This window comes from Dipteris shenzhenensis, chromosome 4, assembly GCF_047967505.1.
Source record: "Dipteris shenzhenensis isolate YYH24624 ecotype China chromosome 4, Dip_SZ_1.0, whole genome shotgun sequence".
NCBI lineage: Eukaryota > Viridiplantae > Streptophyta > Polypodiopsida > Gleicheniales > Dipteridaceae > Dipteris > Dipteris shenzhenensis.
The window spans coordinates 7,294,931-7,318,608 of record NC_141599.1 but is presented as its reverse complement, the minus strand read 5'-3'; positions in this window follow the sequence as shown (position 1 = coordinate 7,318,608).

The window sequence follows — 23,678 nt, the reverse complement described above, 5'->3', positions numbered from 1 at the left end:
CCCATCCGATAAGTACTTGGTCAGATAACACACCTAATGGCATGTTTTTTTGTGGATGTCCATATCACTAGGGAAAAAATGGTGTATAATGCGCGATCGACCATGCAAAGCATATCCGATGGTGACAATACTTTGCACGCACCTCAACATAGTTGAAACAGACTTGCGTGCAAAGTGGAGCCTGCATCTGATAAGTACTTATTTGAATAACACACCTACGGCCGTGTTTTTATATGGTTGTGCATGACACAAAGGCAAAAACGGTGTTTTATGCTTGATCAACAATGCAAAGCATATCCGATGGGCATAATACTTTGCACATACCTTAAACTAGGTGGAATTCACTTACATGCAAAGTGGCATTCCCATCGCATAAGCACTTGATCGAATAACACACCTAGCAACGTGTTTTTTTACGGATGTGCATGACACTAAGGTAAAAATGGTATTTAATGCTCGATCGACCATGCAAAGCATATCCGATGGGCACAATACTTTTCCTACACCTTAACCTAGGTGGTATTGAAATGTTCTCAAAGAGGCACACCCATCCGATAAGTACTTGGTCAGATAACATACCTAAGGGCATGTCCTTTTGCGGATGTGCATATCACTACGGGAAAAACGTTGTATAATGCATAATCGACCATGCAGAGCATATCCGATGGTGACAATACTTTGCACGCATCTCAGCCTAGTTGAAATGGACTTGCATACAAACTACAGCCCCCATCCGATAAGTACTTATTTGATTAACACACTTAGGACCCTGTTTTTTCATGGTTGTGCATGGAACTAAGGAAAAAACGGTATTTTATGCTTGATCGACAATGCAAAGCATATCCGATGGGCACAATACTTTGCATATAGCTTCAACTAGGTGGAATTGAGTTACATGCAAAGTGGTACTCCCATCCCATAAGTGCTTGATCAGATAACATACCTAGCAGTGTGTTTTAATGCTCGATCGACCATGCAAAGGATAACTTGGCATGTCCATCTGATAAGTACTTGATCGGATAACTTCTCCCACCAATAAATTAAGTACTAATTAAAAATTTTAATAAATGAGTAGATTATTAAAAAGAGACTAATATTTATGTAATTGTTGCTACTGCAGCTTGCTTGCGAAGGACTGTCACAAAGGAGATGGCTATAGATTTTGTTCCAGGGATGGATGTGATTTTATGTAGCAAAAGAGAAGTAGTTGCATCTGCTACAATCCATGATAGTGATCCCAATTCAGTTGGCCACTTTTGAAGACTAGGCGAAGATAAGGTGGCAGTTACTGTATCAAAAGATTCTTAGCGCACATGTTGAGCTAAAGTATAAATGTGGAGATATGGAAACACTTGGAGATGTTATGCCCTACAAGTAATCAGTGGGCACAATGATGTAGTGTGCCTGTGTTCCTTTTGCTATTGGATGTATGGGACCCACATAGTCAATCCCCCATTTTTCAAATAGTTTTTGTGCAACAATTGGTGTTCGGGGATTGAAGCCTTTTTGTTGTGGTTTAATAGTCCTTTGGCATACATCGCAGCCTTTTACATATTCATAGGCATCTACCCATAGTGTTGTCCACCAGTAGCCTGCGAGGAGAACTTTTCTTGCTGTGGCTTCCCCTTGGAAGTGTCCTCCTACAATGCCTTCATGGACTTCACTTAGGATTGGCATGATCTCCTGAGGCATTACACATCTTCTTAATATCTGGTCCTTGCCCATCTTGTACAGTTGTGCTGCAATGAGTTGATAGGGTGCAGCCTTTAGAATCAATTTTCTGGCATCTACTAGTTTCATGTTAGGGGGTGGTCTTCCTGCCATCAAGTACCCAATGATATCTCCACACCACTCTCGAACAGCATCTATTTGAAATAGTGTGGCATCTGGTAAGTCATCTTCTACTCTAATGGCTTCTTCTCCTAACTTGACCCGAGACATGTGATCAGCAATGTAGTGTTGGGCACCTTTGCAGACCACGATTTTGAAGTTGAATTCTTAAAGCAAGAGGAGCCATCTGGTTATTCTTCCTATTGTACATGGATGGTTCACAAGATAAAGCAATGCTTGATGGTCAGTGTAGAAGACAAAATCATTTGCCAGTAGATAGTGCCAGAATTTCTTTACACTATACACCATTGCTAGGACTTCTCTTTCTATGGTTGTATGGTTGATCTCTGCATCATTGACTTGTCAACTGGTGAAGTAGAAGGGGTAGTCTTTCTTATGTTCACCAGGTTGACAAAGCACACTCCCGATTGCATACTTGGATCCATCTGTATGAACATGAAAATCAATATCCCCATTGGGAGATATAAGGATGGGTGTTGTGATTAGGCACCACTTTAAAAGCTCAAAGGCTTGGTCACACCCTTCGGTCCATAAGAACTCCACTAATAATTTGTAAAGTGGTCTAGCTATCATGGCATACTGCAATATAAATCCTCTATAATAGCCGGCATGTCCCATAAAGGCCTGTACACCTTTGGAATTTGTAGGAGGAGGCAATTCCATGATGATTTTGATTTTTTCCATGTCAGTTGCAATCCCATGTTGAGAGACGATGTGTCGCAAAACAACTCCGTGGGTGACCATGAACTGGCATTTTGTTGGATTTAGGGACCTGCATTTGATTAGTACTTCTTCAAAACATTTGAACTGGTCTTGTTTTTTGAATGGATGCATAAATCATCCAAGAACACCTGGAAAAACTTATTCAGAAATGACTTGAAAGTGGTGAACATGACTCGTTGGAATGTGGCTGGGGCATTACAAAGGCCGAATGGCATGACTCTATCTGCAAAAATATCCCATTCTATAGCAAATGCTGTTTGTGATGGTCTTGAGGAGCAATTTGCATTTGGTTATAGTCACTGAAGCCATCCAAGAAGCTATATATTTTGGATCCTCCTACCTTTTCCAACATTGTTTCTGCTAAGGGTAGGGGATAGTGATCCCTAATTGTGGCGGCATTCACATTTTTTAAGTTTATGCATATTTTGAGCTTCTTGCTGTGTTTAGGTACAATGAAAATGGGTGAAACCCAATCAGTGTGCTCTATCTCGTAGATGAATCTGGCATCTAGTAGTTTTTCTAGCTCATCATAAACCATGGTGCCATATTTAGGATTTGTACGTTAAGGTCCACATACCTTAGGGTGAGCACATTCCTTTATAGGTATCATGTGTACTGCCACTTTTGGTGAAATTTCTTTCATCTCTTTGTATGACCATGCTAGGCAGTCACTTGTGGTATTCCATTAGGAGTTCTTTGAGTTCGGTTTCATCTTCTTGATGAAGCTGTTTCCCAATGAAAACCAATATTTCTTCCTCCCCTTCAAGGGCAAGCTTTATTGTGCGTGTTTTTTTCGATCCCTCATAGATTGGAGTTTCTCCAATGCTATCGGTTTCTTGAACTTCAGATTCTCTAAGTGGTCTTGGCATTGCTATTGGCGCACTGCCACTTGTATAATTCTTGAAGTATTTCGACACTTCTCGAAGATCGGCCTCTGATGGGGTTGAACTAGCCTGACATGTCTCATGTGTACTGGGTGGCATAGTTGCATTTATTAATTTGTTAGGCTCTTCTTGACTTTCTTTTTTTTAAGTCTCTTGATCGAGCTTCATCTACACATGGGGCTTATATTTCCAAAACTTCTTACGTTGGGAACTGTGGGGTAACTTTTCCACTAGTAAGGTGTTTCCAAGTAAGGGTTCATTTGCTGCGCATACTCTTTCCAGTCCCTCGGGGGACCATTCAAGAGGCAGTGGTTCTAATTTTGCAGGAGCTGACTTTGCAAGGTACAAGTCAACAATCCTTGTTTAGACTCATTCGAATTCATTGAAGTGCTCAGCCTTGGCTATTCTGCGATTTCCTCCTTCAGCTTTCTTGCGGGATCTTCTGATGTTATTCAACTTTGGAGGTTCAACTTTTGGGAGCTCGACTTCCATTAGGGCATGTAGAATGGCTGTCATTATCAAAGATTTGATCTTCAATTTCAACAATCGTAGCCTCTATTTCAAGGTCCCAAGGAAAATCTGAGTCATCATCGGTATTGGTACCTTCTTTAGGTTCATTATCCCATTCGAGGTTAGCGATAAAGAATGGCATCTCTAAATCGATTGGTTCTTCATGTGTCAGTGGAGGATCGACCTATAGCACATTAGCATCTATCTGTGAGAAGATGGGGTCTAATGAATGGTAGTTGTCAATGGTTGCCAATGTTTGTATCCAGTTATTGACATTGCTTTGTGAGTGACCCGCTATGGCATGTTATTGCAAGGGAGCTGATTCGCTTGAGATTGTTGTTGAAGATGTGTCATCCAATGCTCTAGGCACAATTGGTTTAATAGCTCCTGTCCCCACATTCACCTTGACTACAGTGTCTCGATTCTGGATTGCCAGTCTATCAGTTCCCTAGTCATGGAAGACTGATGCTTCCCGTAACCAAGAACATCCCAGTAAGATTTGATAGGATTTTTTGGGGAGATCCAAGATTGTGAATTGAAGGGAAAAGTGGACTCGTTCGATCTTTGTGGACATGCCATTCACTATTCCCAAGGGTTTAGCTCGTGAATCATCGGCAAGGCCTATGTTGAAATTAGCCTTTTGTATTGGTGGGAGACCCCATTCTTTGTAGAGCTCCTTTGATAGGACATTTACACCTGCTCCACCATCCACTATGGCTTGGACTTCATTATATGCCTTGTGGATCAAAGGCACAGTAATGTTGCGGATGTCATCTCTCTCACCCATGCGCATAGGGATATCTTCAATGTCATTCATAGGTGGAGGGGGATTTGCGAGTTCAACCCATCCTTTGAAACTCTCCCAGAGATTGGGACAATTCTGTAAGAGGATTCCAATGGGAATTGACACAGGGCAACTCAAGATGCTAGAGAGTGCAGCTCCTTCAAGTTGACGTGGCGGTACATTATGCTCTAGAGTCTGTTGTTGGAATAGAGGCTCAAGTATGGTATCATTACTTTGTGGGGCCAAGTCATGGATTGGGTCTTGAGCTTGTTTCTCAGCCTCAAATTGAACTTCTTTCTCAACCTCAAATTGGGGTTGTTCATTTTGGACCCATTGTTGAGGTACCTGGAAACAAGCCTTCTCCACCTCTACATTCACGTATGGAGCTTCTTTTATTTGAGGCTCAGGAGTTGATGTGGATGAGCTCGGCTGCTCATTGCTTGGCGGAGGTGGAGGCACTTGTGCTTTCTATTTTAGAAGTCGCTTTGGTTGGATTGGAATATTAGGGTCCTTGGTGGCCTCTCTCTTGGCATGTAATTACATTGACAGGTTGTGACTTTACACTTGCTAGACCCAGACTTTGATGGTCCACCCCAATGATGCCGATGGGGATGTTAGGCTTAATTCTGTTTGTTCTGGGATCTTATTTTTCATGGGACAATCCATGCATGCATGTCCTACCACAATCTCTGCAGAGTGGTTGGAAAGTAGCTGGGCTACCACGATGAGGGCACTCTACAATCCAGTGATTTTCTCCACAACCGTAGCACTTGATTGGTGCTCGAAATGTGTTGGGTCATACTTGATTTGCATAAAATAGTATTAGACCCTCTGCACCTTCTACATAGTACACTGGGTACTCTGCTTCATACTCAAATAACAAGTCTACTTCCTTGGCTTGTAATTGATGTATTGGAACTGCTTGAGGAGCTAGGTTTGGTGCTCTTGGATATGGTCGTGGATTCGGATTCCTAAGTAGTTGTGGGACTTGTATCCAAATGGGAACAAGATTTAGCCTCGGAGCTGGGGGCACTTGTGCAAGTGCTAGTTACCTGTCCATTGGCCTGGGTGCCACTTGGTATTGTTGAGTTTGAGGCGGGTTGTTGTGCATGTTGAAGATGCAACTGTTTTCATCATGGCCGTCGATGACATAGATATGGGACCACAACCTTGGCAGTGGATTTGCTTGTGCAGTGATCCTGGCTCTAAGGACTGGGCACTCATTTGCTGTATGATTTGCCATGTAGTGTGGACACCAGACATTTTCTCATCGTGGATATGGTTGAGTTGGCGGCTAAGACAAGTGAAGTTTTTGATCCATGGCTTGCATCATATCTTCTTTTAGCTTCAAGGTCATGGCCTCTAGGAGATCTTCATTTGATGTTTTGACAATGCACTTGGATTTGCCTTTTTTGGAGTGCTTATCTCGAATACTAGATCTGCCATCATGATTGCTCGTATCTGAGTCTGTCATGCCATCCTCGATGTCAATGGCTATCGCATGAGCAGCACTAAACGTTTCATAGCTGCTTATCTTTTTCATATCCTTTCGGATTTTCTTTTTGAGTCCTGCAATGAACCATGCCATGAGGTACTTTGCATCTAGGCATGGGTCACATTTGGCGATTAATCATATCATCTTACCCAGGTACATGCGTACATCTTCTCTCTGGCCTTGTTCGAGATCTTGCTGAGTTGGAGAGCGGGATCATCTTGTTGCCTCTCCATTTGAAAGCATCGTTTGAATTATGTTTGAAGTAGGTCCCATGTGGCGCATTCTTCCATGATAAGGTCTAGGTACCATTCAGATGCTTCATCAGTTAAGGCCATGGGAAACCAAGCCAACTTGGTTTCATGGGATTGATCTCCACTTGCTCGGCATGTGGCATCAAAATGCTAGAGGAAGCGGGCTGGATCTCTCCTACCATTATACTTGGGAAGTTCCAGTTTTCCCAAGGGGCATCGGCCTTGATTGTTGTTATTTCTTCGATTGAAGAAGTTGTCAGCCTCTGCATCGAGGTCGATATCCCCTTCATTGTCATGACGGCATCTAGCCATGTTGGGGCATGAAGGAGTTAAAGGGAGAGGTTGAATCTCAGGGGGCGATTCGGGGTAGAGGTCTAGAGGGGGTGGTTGTTGCAGCGGGGTTATATGTGGATTTGGTGAGCGTTGGAACGAAGGCATTGGTCGAAATGTAGCTGCATGCAGATTGGGCGAGATTTGCCAAGGGTGTCTCTGCCACAAGTGCGGATGTGGATGTAGTGTTGTTGGGAGGGTTAGAGTGGTGTTAGTGTGTGTATGGACCATCATGTAAATAATGTCTAAGATTGTCCTACATATGTAGGGAAATGTGCCGGTGTATATGGATTGTTAATCGGAGGTCATGACGTGAAAATATGAGCGAATTTGTGTGAAATGAGGCCCACACGGGGGCACGAATGAACATGTGCTAGGGATGCCAAAATGGTGTGCAATGGGCTGGAAAATGGGCTGGAAAAATACCCTATAGTGTGATGTTTCCATGTGTGAACAAGGGGGAGGGGGGGAGAGGGTGAGAGGGGAGGGGGCGAGGGGGGAGAGGAGAGGGGAGCGGGGCGGCGGGCCGGGGGTGAAAGCAAGGGGTAAGAGGAGAGGGGCTGAGGGCAGGGGGTGAGAGGAGAGGGGGAGGGGCAGGGCGGCACTGCACGATGCCACTACGGCTTGCCGTCGGGTGACAGAGGGGCAACGGGTGGGGGTGGAGGGTGGGGTGCAAGGAGAAGGGGGGCAAAGAGGGGGGCACGGGGTGGGGAGAGGGGCAAGGGGTGAGGGTAGGGGATGAGAGGAGAGGGGGGGCGGGGCGGCGGGCGGTGCCACTACGGGTCACCACCAGGCGACGAGTGGGGGTGGCGGGCGGGGTGAGAGGAGAGGAAGGTGGGGCAACGGGCAGCGCCACTGCGGTGTGGCACTACTCGACACCGCTACAAGTCAAGCAAAAAGGGGTGAGGGGGTGAGGGGAGAGGGAGAGCAGAGAGGGGTGGGAGTTAGAGAGAGAGAGGGGGGAGAGAATGAGAGAGAGAGAGAGAGAGAGAGAGAGAGAGAGAGAGAGAGAGAGAGAGTGGGGGTGGGGAGAGAGTAAGAGAGAGAGAGAGAGAGAGAGAGAGAGAGAGAGAGAGAGAGAGAGAGAGAGAGAGAGGGGGGGGGGAGAGAATGAGAGAGAGAGAGTGTGTGTGTGTGTGTGTGAGAGAGAGGGGGAGGGAAAGAGAGAGAGAGAGAGAGAGAGAGAGAGAGAGAGAGAGAGAAAGAAAGAAAGAGAAACACCTATTTCATTAATTTTGGACTTTTTGTGTTGTTTTTGGACGAAGCCAAAAAATCCTTCCCAAATGAAAACTTTACTTTGTGAAAATATCCTTCCCAAATCAAAATTTTACTTTCTAAAAATATTCTTCCCAAATCAAAAGTTCACTTTGTGGCACTATCATATTCACATAAAAATATTGTTTTTTCAATCTATACTTTTGCACCAGCATGCAAGAATTTGAAATAATCCTTTATTAAAAATTCTAGCTATATCTAAGTTATTGCTTAATTTAATTATTTTTAATATTTTTCCTTTACGTTTTTCCTTGACTTGATAAATTTATAAATCCATGAAAGGAGACTTAACTATTTCATGAAAATAACATTGTCACTCGCAATATGCACAAAATTTTTAAAACTTTTAATAAATAGAAAAAAGACATGATGCCATAAGACCCAAGTTTTGTATTGAACCAAAGAGGTATAATAGCAATTATAGCTATTATTATATAATGATTACATTGAGAGACATTGCTCTCAGGTAGAGTCTTTATATCCAAAATGATATAGATTGAACATATGTTTACAATTTAAATTGTTGCTCTTAAAGAGCCTCAATTCGTGCCATCTGCATAATTTGACTCCCCATTGTCTTATTGCTCAATGTCATGACAGTCCCTTGCCAGGTGCCATCTGCATAATTTGACTCCCACTTGTCTTGCCAAGCCTTGCCCCTTGGGTGCATTGACTCCCCATTGTCTTATTGCTCAATGCGATAGTCCCTTGCCAGGTGCCATCTGCATTAACTCCCTATTGTCTTGCCAAGCCTTGACCCTTGGGTGACATCCAGTACAAAATACAGGTGCCATCTGCATTAACTCCCACAAGTTATCTTGCCAAGCCTTGCCTCTTGGGTGCATTGACTCCCCATTGTCTTATTGCTCACTGTGATAGTCCCTTGCCAGGTGCCATCTACATTAAGTCCCTATTGTCTTGGCAAGCCTTGACCCTTGGGTGACATCCAGTGCATATTTTGACTCTCATTTGACATAGGAAGTTATGACTCTGATTATAATTGTCTTGGATTGGCTTCTTGCCTAGTACCCAAATAAAATCCTTCAATGGACTTCAATACAAAGCTTTAATCATGGACATTCTTCATTTGCGTTGTCTCCTTCTACTTCCTCCATGGCGAGCATCCTTAAAAATTCGTGTATATGCAAAATAGTTTGCTGTGGTATTTTTATTTTTCCTTCTACCTCATATCCCATGCGCTTCTTTGATTTCTTTGCCCTTGAATGCCAAGACACTATGATTGTCTCCGTCAAAACTTGAGAGACCGCTTCATCATTTGGGACCCACTCCTTCATTATACAACTCGGGGGGGTCACTCCTCATATGTAACCCTATCACGTGAGTTCAACAGAAGGATATTTTTTATTCCTAAAATTTACAGAAATAAATATACATAAGGGACTATTTAAAATAGTTTTGGAAAAAATTTACAGATTTGTATGGAAAAGGGGTATATTTTATCAATGAAAAAATTTACAGATAAGGGATTTTAAATATAGGCCTCGAACGCACGTGATATAGAGGGTTTAGACATAGTGACCCCCCCGAGTTATACAATTAGTATACAATGTGTTGTTATCCATATTCTCCTTCCTGCCCTTTAGCTCATACCATACCGCTGTAATGTTGTAGCTCTCCCTTGGTCATCTCAAAGGCACATCAACTACTTTTGCAACCCAAAACTTCACATTCTCATATTCATCATCCAATGGCCAAACCACAACAAAACAATCGACCTCTATATCTACTTGTGGCATAAACTCTCTCTTCTTCAGTCCACAATATGGACGTGGGAGTAATGACACAAATTCATTTTCAAAGACTGGAGCTGGGCGCAAATCGTTATGAACATTTGGCCAAAACATATTGCATTCTTCCTTGACATCCTTTGAGACTCGCATTCTCTCAAGGTCCTTTATTAAATTTCATGTCTTGTTAATTACAGTGGTAATGTGTTCTCTCTAAGTAGGCTTCAAATCAGGATATCTCCAGAGCATTTCCTCTTTGTATGTAATAAATGCTTTTAATCCTTCTATTTCATAGTTAGACCTCTCATTGAATTCTTGTATAGGAGCCCATGTTGGATACCTTTCCTTGCTGGGAATTGAAGTTAAGAGACTGTAAGGTTCTTCAGGTTCCCATTTTGTATCATGAGAATATTGTTGCCATTGCATTACAGGTTTTTCATCTTTTAAAAAAAAATGAAAGTAGTGTGGATTGGTATGACCTGTCAATGCATCACCACCCGTTTGTATGAAAGGTAGAGTGAAGCTCTTCCAATCATACATTCGTTCGAGCCTCTCACATACTATACTTTCCTTACGATCACCAACTTGCCTGCCACATCTTCTTACCAAGTCATCTATTGTCTCCACATCCTTGCATTTAAGCTCCCTTGAGACTGTGCTAAAAACCTGATCGATATCCTAATGTGTATGCCCAACATACAAAAATCCACATTCGACCTCATTGAAGATTCGATGAGCAACTAGCATGGAGCAGAATGCAAACATGAGTACATTCTTATTTTCTCGCCAGCAATTATCAGCTTGTATTCTCAAAGTCGGTGGTAGGTGACCTTTTTCTGCATGTACATTGTGAATTGCCTTCATAATAGATGTTACAACTTGATTGCTATCATGTAGATGCAAGGAATCAATCCATATATCTGCAAAGAACTTAATTCCATGCAATAACACTCCACATAGATGTGTCTTTAGAAAGTGCTTTCCTTATAATTTAGGTGGAGTGGCAACAAAACGAGGCAATGTTGTTGTATTCTGATCCATGCCATCTACAATAAGGCACATGTAGTCATCAGGATGCGAAATAGCTTGCTCCTTCCAAAATGCATATTTTTGTCAGGAATGTCGAATAAGGTCATGATGAGATTTTTGGCTTTTTTTGTATAATTCCCTTTGATTTGGACATGTTGCACTCTCAATCACTCGCTTTAAATCATCACAGACATTGCACTTTGACATTTTTTGCCTCCTTGGGATTTTAAGATATCCAAAGTTTTTCTTCCAAAGAGTATACAAAGTATGAGAAGAAGCTACGGCATCCCCTCTTTGCCTTTGCTTTTCTGCAATAGAGTCAAATACTTCGAGCTTTGTCAAGCCCATTGGAAGGTGCATTTCAGTGATCGCGTCACCGTTAGGGAGTTTGGTAGATATATGGGGTTGAGGTAAAGCATTTTCATGTATGAAGTCTTGCAGAATTGCTGCTGCCCTGATAGTTGAGATTCTTGATTTGGACCTTCCTCTATTATCGTGGATGCCAAATTTATTGCCGCCCTTTGCCTTGCTAACTAAATCCCAATATGTACCATGGGATAATCTAGTAATATTGCGATATGCCTTATTGCAAATCCTTTTTCCATTTACGAGAGGTTTTACCTTTTGTCTTGAACTTAGCCTTTTATTGCCATTCTGAAGAAAGCTAGAGAGACTTGTGAGAAGGTATTCATTTCTTTCGCTTCCTCTTCTTTGCCACATGTGTCCTCTACATTCCCTAATGTCTGCAAGATCAATCTCAGGGGGGTCACTATGTATAAACCCTCTATATCACGTGCGTTCAAGGCCTATATTTAAAGTCCCTTATCTGTAAAAATTTTCATTAATAAAATGTACCCCTTTTCTATACAAATCTGTAAATTTTTTCCAAACCTATTTTAAATAGTCCCTTATGTATATTTATTTCTGTAAATTTTAGAAATAAAAAAAATCCTTCTGTTGAACTCACGTGATAGGGCTACATATGATGAGTGACCCCCCCAGAGATCAATGAAGCGCATACATCTTCGCTTGCAACATAGATATCCCAATGCATTTAACATGTTCTCCTCCTTCATTACTCTCTTCCTCTTTGGTTGCTTTTGTGGATCTGCCTGGATTCACTTTCTCTTCATGCATATGTATGACCGTTTTCGTTCCTCGTGCACGTTGTTATCTGTATTTATGCACTTCTTCTTCTCACATTTGTTTGTAACCAAGCATCCATGATTGGTCATTGCATCCTTGTCTATATCACAATCAAAGTTAAATATTGAATAATCCTCTGTTGATCTCATCCTCGCTTTTAACATACTCTTAGGATCATTCAATGAATTCAATATTCTACGAGAGTATTGAGAACCTTGAAACTCTTCCACTCCTGAGAGAACATCACTCATTGGGACATCTTGCATGGCTTTCACAAATCCACAAGCTTGATTGACACTAGGTTTGTTAATATGCATGAACTCATCCACACTTGACAAGACATCGCTATTGAAACCTTTGCCCTTCTCACTGTGCAAGAATTCATCCACCCCAGATAAGGCTTCGCTTCTAAAATCATTTTGTTTCTCAGAACCAATCAACTCATCCACTCCAGATAAGATGTCACTTCTATAATTGGGTATATTGAAATCATCCACATTTGAAGTGATAGAGCCTGGCACATGGGCACACTTTTTAGGTCCTTTGATATTGTAGTATACCTTGTCTTTATCATTGAAAACCACGTGCCTCTTTCTCATGTTTAAAAATTGCATGCTCCATCTCATATTCTTGCCTACCTCATAGTAGGGATCACATAAGGATGTTATGTTATCAACCATACCATCATCAATGACTTTTAGAATCGTCATCTATGCAAATGACCATTGCTCCACTTGTTCAAATCCCAATACTTCACCTTCTACTATAGTCTTATTTGCAAATGATCTCATTTGTAAAATGTCCCCTATAGTAAATGGGCTGAAGCTAAAGCATTCAAAAAGGCAAATGCCAGAAGCACAACAAGATTCTTATACGAAAATGTGAACACCCAATTTGGCTGCCCCATTGATATTATGTTGGATAGAGGCACACATTTTGTCAATGAGGTAATCCAAGAACTCTTATCTCGCTTCATGGTAACCCATAAAAAAAGCACACCCTACTACCCCCAAGGGAACAGACTCGCAGAATCCACCAACAAAATCATATGCATTATCCTCACCAAGGTAGTAGAACCACATCGTTTTGATTGGGCAAAGAAACTGAATGCTGCCTTGTGGGCATACATAACCACATTCAAGGTCAGTATAAGGAACACACCTTTTCAATTGGTGTACGGCCTTGAAGCTATGGTCCCACTTGAATTTGTAATATAAAGTCTACGCATCGCAGTACAGGAATGCATAGGAGACTAGGAATCCTTGAAAAAAAGGCTCTATCAGTTGGAGAAGCATACACAGGCAAGATTAGTCACCTACCATGCCATGAAAACAGAAAAACATAGAAGAAAGGCATGGTTTGATAGAAATCTGAAACCTAAAGACATCAAGGAAGGCGACTTAGTCATGTTATACAATGCCAAAGTACACAAGGGAAAACTGAAGTATCTAGGTCAAGGACCCTACCGAGTATGAAAGATGAATCCCATTGAAGCTATGTTGCTAGAAACATTGGACGGAGCCCAATTCAACACAACAGTAAATGGGAGCCGATTGAAGCACTACTACATCAACACACAAGCCATACCCGAAAAAAATGAAGATTTGGGAAACCAAGTCTTCCTTAGTTAGGATTCTCGTCCACCGGTAATTCCTTTTACCACATTCACTTTGGGGTTCTCAACCTTGGCAGTTAGTCCTAAAATGATGTATCCCCCTAGTACCTCCTGTCTCCTCTGACTTCTCTCAGGCCTACGTGGTTCTCAGATTGCATCTATTTCCTTGGGCGTGCCAAGTGTTACCGGTCCAGTGCTTACCCGACCTCGATAGGTCCATCCCCGATAACACGGTGGAATCCGTCCTTAGTCGACAGATCCAACTAGCGTCTAGGTGCAGCTGCACCGGTATACGCCTTGAACCCATTAGTTAGGCATAGAGTTGGAGGAGGGTTGAGGTAGCCACATTGGGGTGGTATATTCACATTGGAGGAGTATCCTTGCATTTATGAGGATAGCCCACTTGTGCATGTGGACATTTGAGGAGGTGGGAGACTGTTGGAGATAGACGTTTGACTCCACCTTTATCTTTATATCACCCTTGTTTAGAGGATTATGGAGTTGCTGGATATAGGTCATGGATTAGGACTTGATGCTCCCATTATGGGGCTCCTCCACTTTATGCATTGGATGGGTAGTAGCCCCCTTCTTCTCATGTTGTCTCTCTTTCTCTTTCACTTAAGCGTCTCAACATTCTAGTTAACAGGGAGGTCTTTCCCAGGGATTTTTGAGTCTTAGTTTCCCTATTAAGTCCCACAAATAAGCATATAGTTAGACACATCACATGAACTCACATGATTTTGCATAGGCACATAATAGATAGCATAATAGTATCACATACTTTCATTCCATAGTCTCAAAGTATGCAATGAATTCACTACAACAAGCTATGCCAAAACTCAAGATGAATTGGCAAAAGAGGCTGCAGCCTCCATAATGAGACCCCCCGCCAAACATCACAGTCATCTCCTATATTAAAAAATATCAGACTTGCATACTAATTATCTACAAGCTCAATGATATGGGTGCAATCGCATCCAACATGTATGCAAGATAGCAAGAAATGCCAGCATCAACAATGAGACCCCCGCCAAACCTCTTCTAAGCCTATCCATAGGATACTTGACTCTGGTAGACTTGCGCAAAATAGGTTCACTACCACGTGCTCTCAAAACATCCCTTGTCTTCCTTACTCCAGGTGTAACAACAGAAGGAATACCCAACTCATCATTAAGGCTATGTTCTGAGCCACTGGATTCACCATCCACATAAGAATGACCTGCATTCATATCAACCATGGGCTGATCTACTTTCTCTTTTCCTTTTTGTGATACTGCATGTGGCTGCTCCCTAAACACCACATCGCGGCTTGCTATGATCTTCTTTGCCTCTTGGTCATACAACTTATAGGCTTTCTTCTCATCACAATAGCCTAAGAAGATACATTTGGTGCTTTTTTGTTGTAGCTTGTTTCTCTCTTTTCCTGGTACATGCACATAGCATTCACACCCAAACGTTCTAAAGTGGGAGATAGATGGCTTCTTACCATTGTAAGCCTCATGTGGTGTTTTACCTTTGAGTGCCTTTGTATAGCTGTGATTAAGGATGTAAACCGCAGTATTGACCGCCTCAGCCCAAAAGTGGTTTGCAAGTCTAGCACCTTTCAACATATACCTCCCCATCTCCACTGTGGTCCGCATTCGGCGTTCAACAACCAAATTTTGCTGAGGCATATGTGGTGTCATCATTTGTCGCTTGATCCCTTTGCTCTTGCAAAAATCTCCAAACTCTGTAGAAACAAACTCACCACCACCATCCGATCTAATTTTCTTCACTTTTCTCCCTGTTTCATTTTCAACAAGCTATAGCCATTCTTTCAATTTACCAAAAGCTTGAGCCTTTTTGTGAAGAAAGTACACCCACATCTTCCTACTATAGTCATCGACAATCAATAAAAAATAGGAAGATCACCCCAATGCCTATCTAGGCATCTTACTGCACAAGTCAACATGCACCAACTCTAGAGGAGCATTTGCTCTATTCTTGCTTTCTTATGGGAATGCCTTTCTCTATTGCTTGCCCATCATGCAAGCTTCACATGGTTCTTTGAGATTCTGTGACTGCAGGTAAGTGAGCAACCATACCTTGCTTCTGCATCTCCTTTAGCACTACAAATCTGGTGGCCGAATATTTCATGCCAAATTCTGCTTGTGCCCACTCTAGTGGTGGCTATAAGAGTACTTAGCTCATACAGGTTGTTCCTCCTTACTCCTGTGCCAACAAGATTTCCTGCACTATCCAAAATTTTTGCTCCTGTCTTGTTGAACCTCATCTCATGGTCAAGGTCAATTATGGAAGCAACTGATAGCAAATTTCTCTTGATTTGTGGAACATACAACACATTAGATAGTTTCTAAACATCTTCATTCACAAAAACAAATGAAACCATACGTGTACCTCAACAAGGCATTTTGTGTTATTACCAGCCGTCATGGTGATGGGTTCCTATAGAGGCTGCATGGAACATTATAAACCCTTCTTGTAGGTCATGTGACGAGAGGCACCACTATCCAACACCCATGAATCAGTGGTTGAAGCTTCTTGAACTTGCAATCATATGGCCCTTCTTTTTTTAGTAGAAGCATTCTCTGTGAAACTTCTTCTTGTTGCCCTTCTTCTTTTTGTTAGCACTAGTAGAGGACTCACCTTTGGTGGAGGAGCCACCTTTGCCTTTCGCAGTGGCAGAGAAAGCAACATCTTCATTGCCACCTCCATCTCAAGCTTTAAGCCTCAATTCCTCCTCCATAAGTAAAGCACATAACTCCTCAAATGACAATGGTTGGGGTCTCACCTGAGTCTTAAGCGCTCTTACCAATCCATCAAACCTTGGTGGACATATCCAAAGACACCGCTGAGCTAGCTCTTCACTAATCTTTTATATCCCAGCACCAGCCATCTGGTCATGTAGATTTTTGATTTGGGTTATGAACACCTCCGCTGTCTCTCCTTCATTAAACTTCTCTCTTGCGAGTTGATTCTCCAGCTTCTAGATCCTTATCTGATTCCGCATCTCATACTAACTCTTCAATATGTTCCAGGCCATAGTTGCCTTAGATGTATGCTGAATCAAGGTCAAAATACTATAAGTAGTACTAGTAACCAGGTCACATAGAGCATTTGTATTCTTGCATTTCCAAGCTCGTAGAAGGTCGGGATTGGGAGGTAGCATACTCCCTGGATTTGCTGGGTCGGGGGTTCCTTATGGTTTTGGGTTAGTCCCCAGTACTATCTCTAGAAGCTCATATGAATTCAAAATAGCAGTAATTTTAAACTTCCACAGAGTGTAGTTCATACCATCTAGCTTGCCTTCAGTGAAGGCTGGTGGGCGAATCCTCAATGCTTGGATTGTTGGTGCAGCAGCAGCTACTGAACTCGAGCTGCTTCCTGTTGCCATGACTCCATATGCTGTTAAAGCATTTGCCTCTCTTCTATTCTTCGATCCTTAGAGGTGTCTGAGCTCTGATACCATGTTAAATTACACAGCGCAGCGGAACAGAAATTGAACAAAGAATCTAGAGTACACAGCAAACTAGAGAGGAACAAACTTTTCCTTCAATACTGATGTAGTACAGATGATGGTTCCATCCACCCGTGTGCTCCCACAGTGGAGCTTAGATGGTGATCTAGATAAATACTAGGTGAAGAGCTACTAGCTAGAAGATCTTATTTGATCTAAATTGATTTGATACAATGGACTGGGGAGGTTGCCTCTTTATAGCTATGAGGGTGGTAGTCGGATCAACATAGTCGATGGAGCCGACCAATCGACCTAGTCGGTGGAGCCGACCAGTCAACCTAGTCGGTGGAACCGACTAGTCATCCATGGAATATTCAAGGAATATTCCCTATACCGTCGCCTCAGGGGCTCCCTTCCCCAAACCCCCACCAGGGGGGCTGCTGGGCCCCTAGGCCCCATCAAGAATAAGGGGCTCCCACACAGTCACCTTTCTACCATCAACAGTCTCATTGATAGACCTCATTTGACATGCAAGTTAGGATCACACATGGCTTCTCCTCATATGGGGGCCTTACAACTTGAGCACCTTGGACCACTTGTGGTTATCAGGAGGGTGGGGCATTGAGCATATCTAATAGTGCATACATCTTCTCGCGGGCCTTGTTTGATCTTGCTTAGTTGGAGAGTGGGATAATCTTGTAGCCTCTTTGTTTGAAAGCATTGTTTGAATTTTGTTTGAAGTAGGTCCCATGTGGTGCGCTCTTCCACTAGAAGGTCTAGGTACCATTTAGATGCTTCATCAATTAAGGCCATGGGAAACCAAGCCACCTTGGTTTCATGGGATTGATCTCCACCTGCTCGGCATGCGGCATCATAATGCTAGAGGAATTGGGATGGATCTCCCCTACCATTATATTTGGGAAGTTTCAGTTTTCCCAAGGGGCATTTGCCTTGATTGTTATTATTTCTTCGATTAAAGAAATTGTTAGCCTCTACATTGACGTCAATATCCCCATCATTGTCGTGATGGCATCCAGCCATGTTGGGGCATGGAGGAGTTAAAGGGAGTGATTGAATTTCAGGGGGGGATTCAAGGTAGAGGATTGTTAGGGGCAGTGGTTGCAGTGGAGTTGTATGTGGATTTGGCGAGCGTTGGAGTTAGAGGCATTGGCCAGAATGTAGCTGCATGCAGATTGGGCGAGATTTGCCAAGGGTGTCTCTACTATAAGTACGGGTGTGGATGAAGTTTCTTTGGGAGGGTTAGATCACGTTATTAATGTGCCTAAGATGGTCCTACATGTGTAGGGAAATGTGTCGGTGCAGATGGATCATTAATTGGAGGTCACGTCATGAAGATATGAGCGAATTTGTATGAAATGAGGCCCACATGGGGGTGCAAATGAGCGAGTCCTAGGGATGCTGAAGTTGTGTGAAATGCATTGGCAAAATACCCCATAATGTGGTGTTTCTGTGTGTAAAATCTGGGTTCAAACGGGGTCTAGTTTGGATCCCAAACAGATGAGTTAGGAGGGGTTAAAGTAGGGGTAAATTTTGCTTTTGGGGGGGTCCTAAGGGTGGTGTGAATGGACTTTAAGTCCAACTGAGGCGTTGAAACCAAGCTAATCTAGTTAGGTTAACTAACCTACACTTACCGATATCCCCGACCAACTGGTCTAAGGGCTTTTCCATGATTATGGATACTTGGCTGCCCTCCACCAACTGGTGGGAGAGGTTTGATACTTTCATTACTTTTCAATAACTGGCTAGAATCCACTACCAAGGATAATGGGCATTAAGATGACCCATAAGAAATGGCTATTATACTTGCTTTGTGATTGTGACTGATTATTTATCATTCCATTTTGTCTCAATGAATAGTACTTAAACTAGGGCAGTAGTCCAACCCAAATCATTATGATGGGTGGATCGCCGCCCTCACTTGGATTGTGTGTCAGACCTACCAAAATGGGTTTGGAGAGAAACACACACACACACACACACACATACACAAAACACACACACACACACACTATTAGCTAGAAAAGAAATCAGGACCAGAGGCTAGAGGCTAAGCATGGCGATGCTCAAGGGCCATGGAGGGAAGGAGAATGTGAGGGCAAAACATTATCATGGGAGGGGAAAAGGAATTAGAAGGGGAGGGAATGAAGAGGGAGACTATGACACAAGCGGAAAGGGAGAGGGGGAAGAGAAGCATGTACATGATGGGAGGAGGAATGTAAAGATGGAGACATCAAGGGAAGTGGACCATGCTTTATTTTGAAAGGAAGAGAAGGGAGAAATCAAAGTACTAGGCTAGGTGGCTTTACAAGAATGAGCGTGTCTCATCAAGGAATAGCCCCCTCTTTTTATAGCCAAGAGAGGGGCTCTCTCCCAATAAATGCATCCTCCCACATGTATGGTGTGTGTGGAAAAGTCTCCCATGTGGGCTAGGTAGTTACACACTCTCAATTGTGTGCGACAACCCTTTGCCTCATTTTTCCACAAAAATCAAGCACCAATCTCAAGTCTATGATACTCCCTTGGTCTCTCCCAATTCTATAATATGTTCAAACCTCTAGGAGGAAAAGTGGAGGGTTGGCACAAGGAATCTTGCCACCTCACCCCCATTATTTAACTTGCATCCTTGGACTATCTATACCTCCCCCACATGGGCCTATCCTATATGGGGGGAATAAACCAATATAATATCCATCTCCACCTATTTTATATTACTTCTCCCATGGACTTTGAGCCATATCTCACTAAATGCAGCCTATGTGGAGGGGTGGCACATGGAGGAGGAGCCATGCCACCTTACATTTTATAATATTACTACCATGGATTATGTACAACACACCTTATGGGTCCTCTTACGTGGAAGGGTGGCACATGGTCATGCCCTGCCACCTCAACCCTGGGCCCTATGCACACCATATTTTATTATACTATTGCCACACATACAAACACACACTCATATTTATGCCTTTTTCCTTAGACAAATTTATCCATAACATTTCCCCCCCCAGGCAGGGAATGCACAGCATTTCCATGCCTGGGTCCATCATGCACAAAGAAGGGCTTGAGGTAATGCTTGTTGATCACCAAGGTGGCAAACTTGAAGCAGTCAGAAGGTGAGACGATGCATCGATATGTGGATCGAGCGGCCGTGCTCTTGGACTTAATTGCAATGCAGGAGGACAATGCCGAATTTCGAGCTGGAATGACTCAGCATGTGCGGGGCTATCTTGTAGTAGGAGCAAGTGATGATATCTGCCTCAAGCTTAGATGGGAGAATCCAGAAACTATGGTGCTAGCACATGAGATTGCTCAAAAGTTTGATAAAGTTCAGTTTGACCCCGCTTCAAACAAGACAATTGTCCCTTCGCAACCCCCTCAATTCTTGCAACAACAACTCGAGGGGTCTAACTCAGGGGCATAACCCCACCCCTCATCAGGGATGTATCCACCATCCTCCACCTCAAATGTATGGTCCTCCCTTAGATGCTTACCCTCAATAAGGAGTATATCCTCAACCTCCGCCTGGAAGATTTCCCTAGCCTCGCCCACAAGCCCCCCTCCTTCCTACTCCCCGCCCCTCCTGCTAAAGAACCCAGAGTCAATGACCTATAGCTAAGGCCCTGAATGATCTTTGGCTTGAGATACTGGGCATCAGAAATGAAGCCAATCGCCCTCCAAGAGAACGTGCCAATGTTGTGTGCTACGAGTGACACCAGAAGGGTCATTATTGCATGGAATGTCCCAATATTCCAAGGGTTAATCTTCTAAGTGAATCTGGCATTGAGGATTCTAATGTAGAGATCCTTGACCTCAAGAAAAGAAGTCGTACCACCTCAGACCACTCTCCAAACCGTGGATCGGGCCACCCCAGGAAGAAGGTGTCCTTCTCAGAGCCCTTAGATGCTGAGATGGCAGACCCACCAACAGAGAAGACTAAAAGATCTCGCAGGAGTAAGTGGTCGGCCTCGGATTTTCCCATCGGCTCAGGGCAAGAGGACTATTCGGTCATTCAGGACTTTGCTCATCGGTCTTTGAGCATCATGCTCCCTCAACTAATAGCTGAGCTACAGCAAGGGCTCCCAACAAGGAGGAGCAAGAAAAAGGGAAAGGTACGAGAGGTTTCTTCTATCTTTGAAGAAATTGATCGGCACCCACATACAGTAGATATCATAGATAATTTCCGTGTCAAAAGTGTGTGTGTCAATGGGGGAGCTGCATGTAATATCATGGTGCCCCGAATCATGAAGAAATTGAATTTGAAATGCACAAGGCATTCTCCACTCGAATCAAGGTAGCAGATGGTTGATGACTCGCCACCTTGGGAGTCATTGAGGATTTGCCCATCACTGTCAATGGGTTGACCACCACCATCAATTTCTATGTAGTGGACATCAAACATACAGGCAGGAGTTACCCAGCCATACTCGAGAGACCATGGTTGAGAAAGAGTGATGCAGTCAGCCATTGGAAGATAGGACAAATGTATTTTGGTGCTTCTAAGGAGAAGATCCCAGTGCAACCAAGTGCCATGGAACCAGAAGAAGAAGAGGAGCAAGACAGTGATACTCTCTCATCCTCGATGTCTGAATCAATGGAAGGATCAAATGGGGGGGAGGAGTTCTCAGAGGAGGAAGTTTACATGATGGGGGTGTCTCCGACCCTGCCGCCTATAGAAAAGGTAACAGCTAATCCTCAACAGCTTGAATCTATGCTTTCCCCAGACCTCACTCCACGTGAGAAAGATGAGTTCCTAGAAATGTTCAAAGATTTCCCTAACCTCTTCGCAACTAGCTACCGCCACCTTCACCATGTGACTGCCATAGAGCACAAGATAGAGCTGAAGCCTGATGCGAAACCTGTGGCTCAGAAGTATAGGAGATTAGGGTCCCTACAAACCGATGCTTTTCGCTCAGAGTTGCAAAAACTTGTAGAAGCTAGGTTTATTGTTCTAGTTCACAATACTGAATGGGTTTCACCAGTGGTAGTCACCCCAAAGAAAAACAACAAGTGGTAGGTCTGCATCGACTATAAGAAACTCAATGCAGCCACCAAGAGGGACCATCATCCTCTTCCCTTTCAAGACCTCATTCGTGAGAAGGTAAGTGGTCATGAGATGTATACTTTTTGTAATGGTTACTCTAGGTTTTATCAAATCAGAATTGCCAAAGAAGATGTGCTTAAAACCACTTTGCCACACCCTGGGGGACATTTGCATTCAAAGTAATGCCATTTGGCCTCATCAATGCTCCTGCTACCTTTCAAAGATTTATGCAGATAGTGTTTGCTCCTTATTTGGGGGATTTCTTGGAGGTGTTTTTAGATGATTTTTGTATATTCTCGTCACATAAGGAGCACATCATGAAGGTTAGGTTGGCCTTCCAAAGGGTCAATGATGTGAATGGCAGTCTCAACCCTGTGAAATGCACCATTGGAGCCACTCAAGGGAGGTTACTGGGACATATTGTCTCATCTGAGGGCATCAAGCCTGACCCTGAGAATGTAGAAGCTATCCTCAAGCTCTCCCTACCAACAACCAAATGTCAGGTATGCTCATTTGTCAATCTAGTAGGATACTATTGCCGCTTCATTGATCAATATGCTGCTTTGACACGACCCATGACTATGCTATTGAAAGAAGGGGTTGATTTCTCTTGGAATGAGGATTGTGATCATGGGTTTACACAAATCAAGAATGGTCTGGCTTCAGAACCCATTCTACGCAATCCAGATTTGTCAAAGACTTTCTATATCAATCCTGGGTTTGGTGAGCACACTTTGGCAGGTATTCTTCTCTAGCAAGGGGAGGATCAGTTCATGTATCCCGTTTGATTTGCTTCTCAACAATTGCTCGACACTGAACGACGCTACTCAGAGGCTGACAAGCATGCCTTGTTTTTGGTGTTCTGCATTGAGAAATTTAAGCATTATGTGGCTGGAAAATTCCTCCATTATACTCATTAGCACTGGTCTTGCAAAGCAGGTTTTTCAATCACCAAATCCCATGGGCCAGTTGGCCAAATGGTTGGCAGTTTTACAAGAATATGATTTTTCTTTCAAAATTGTAAAAGGGGGTTGTTCCAACTTGAAGAATTCTTTGATTGATTTAGAGGAGTGTCTTGATGTAACCCTTGTAGTAGCCATAGAAGCTGGGGATCCATGGTATGGCGGTATCTATAGGTTTCTGATTGCTATCTCCTTTCCTCCAGAAAGTACTAGCTATGAGAGAAAGAAGATTCGCAGAGATAGTAGGCGCTACACCCTCTTTGATGGGGTGTTGTACCGTCAAGGTATGGATGGGGTACTAAGATGAGCCATTGATGCAGATGAAGTACCTAAGGTATCAAAGCATTATCATGATAAATTTTGTGGAGGCCACTATGCTAGTGACTATACAGCTAAGAAGATTTTACATGCTGGGTACTATTGGCCGACCTTGTTCAAGGATGTCACTACGCTTTGCAAAACTTACAAACCATGCCAATTCTTTGGTAGGAAGGATTTGCATCCTGGGCAACATCACCCAGTTATGTCCATCCATCTGTTTCAAAAGTGGGGAATAGAT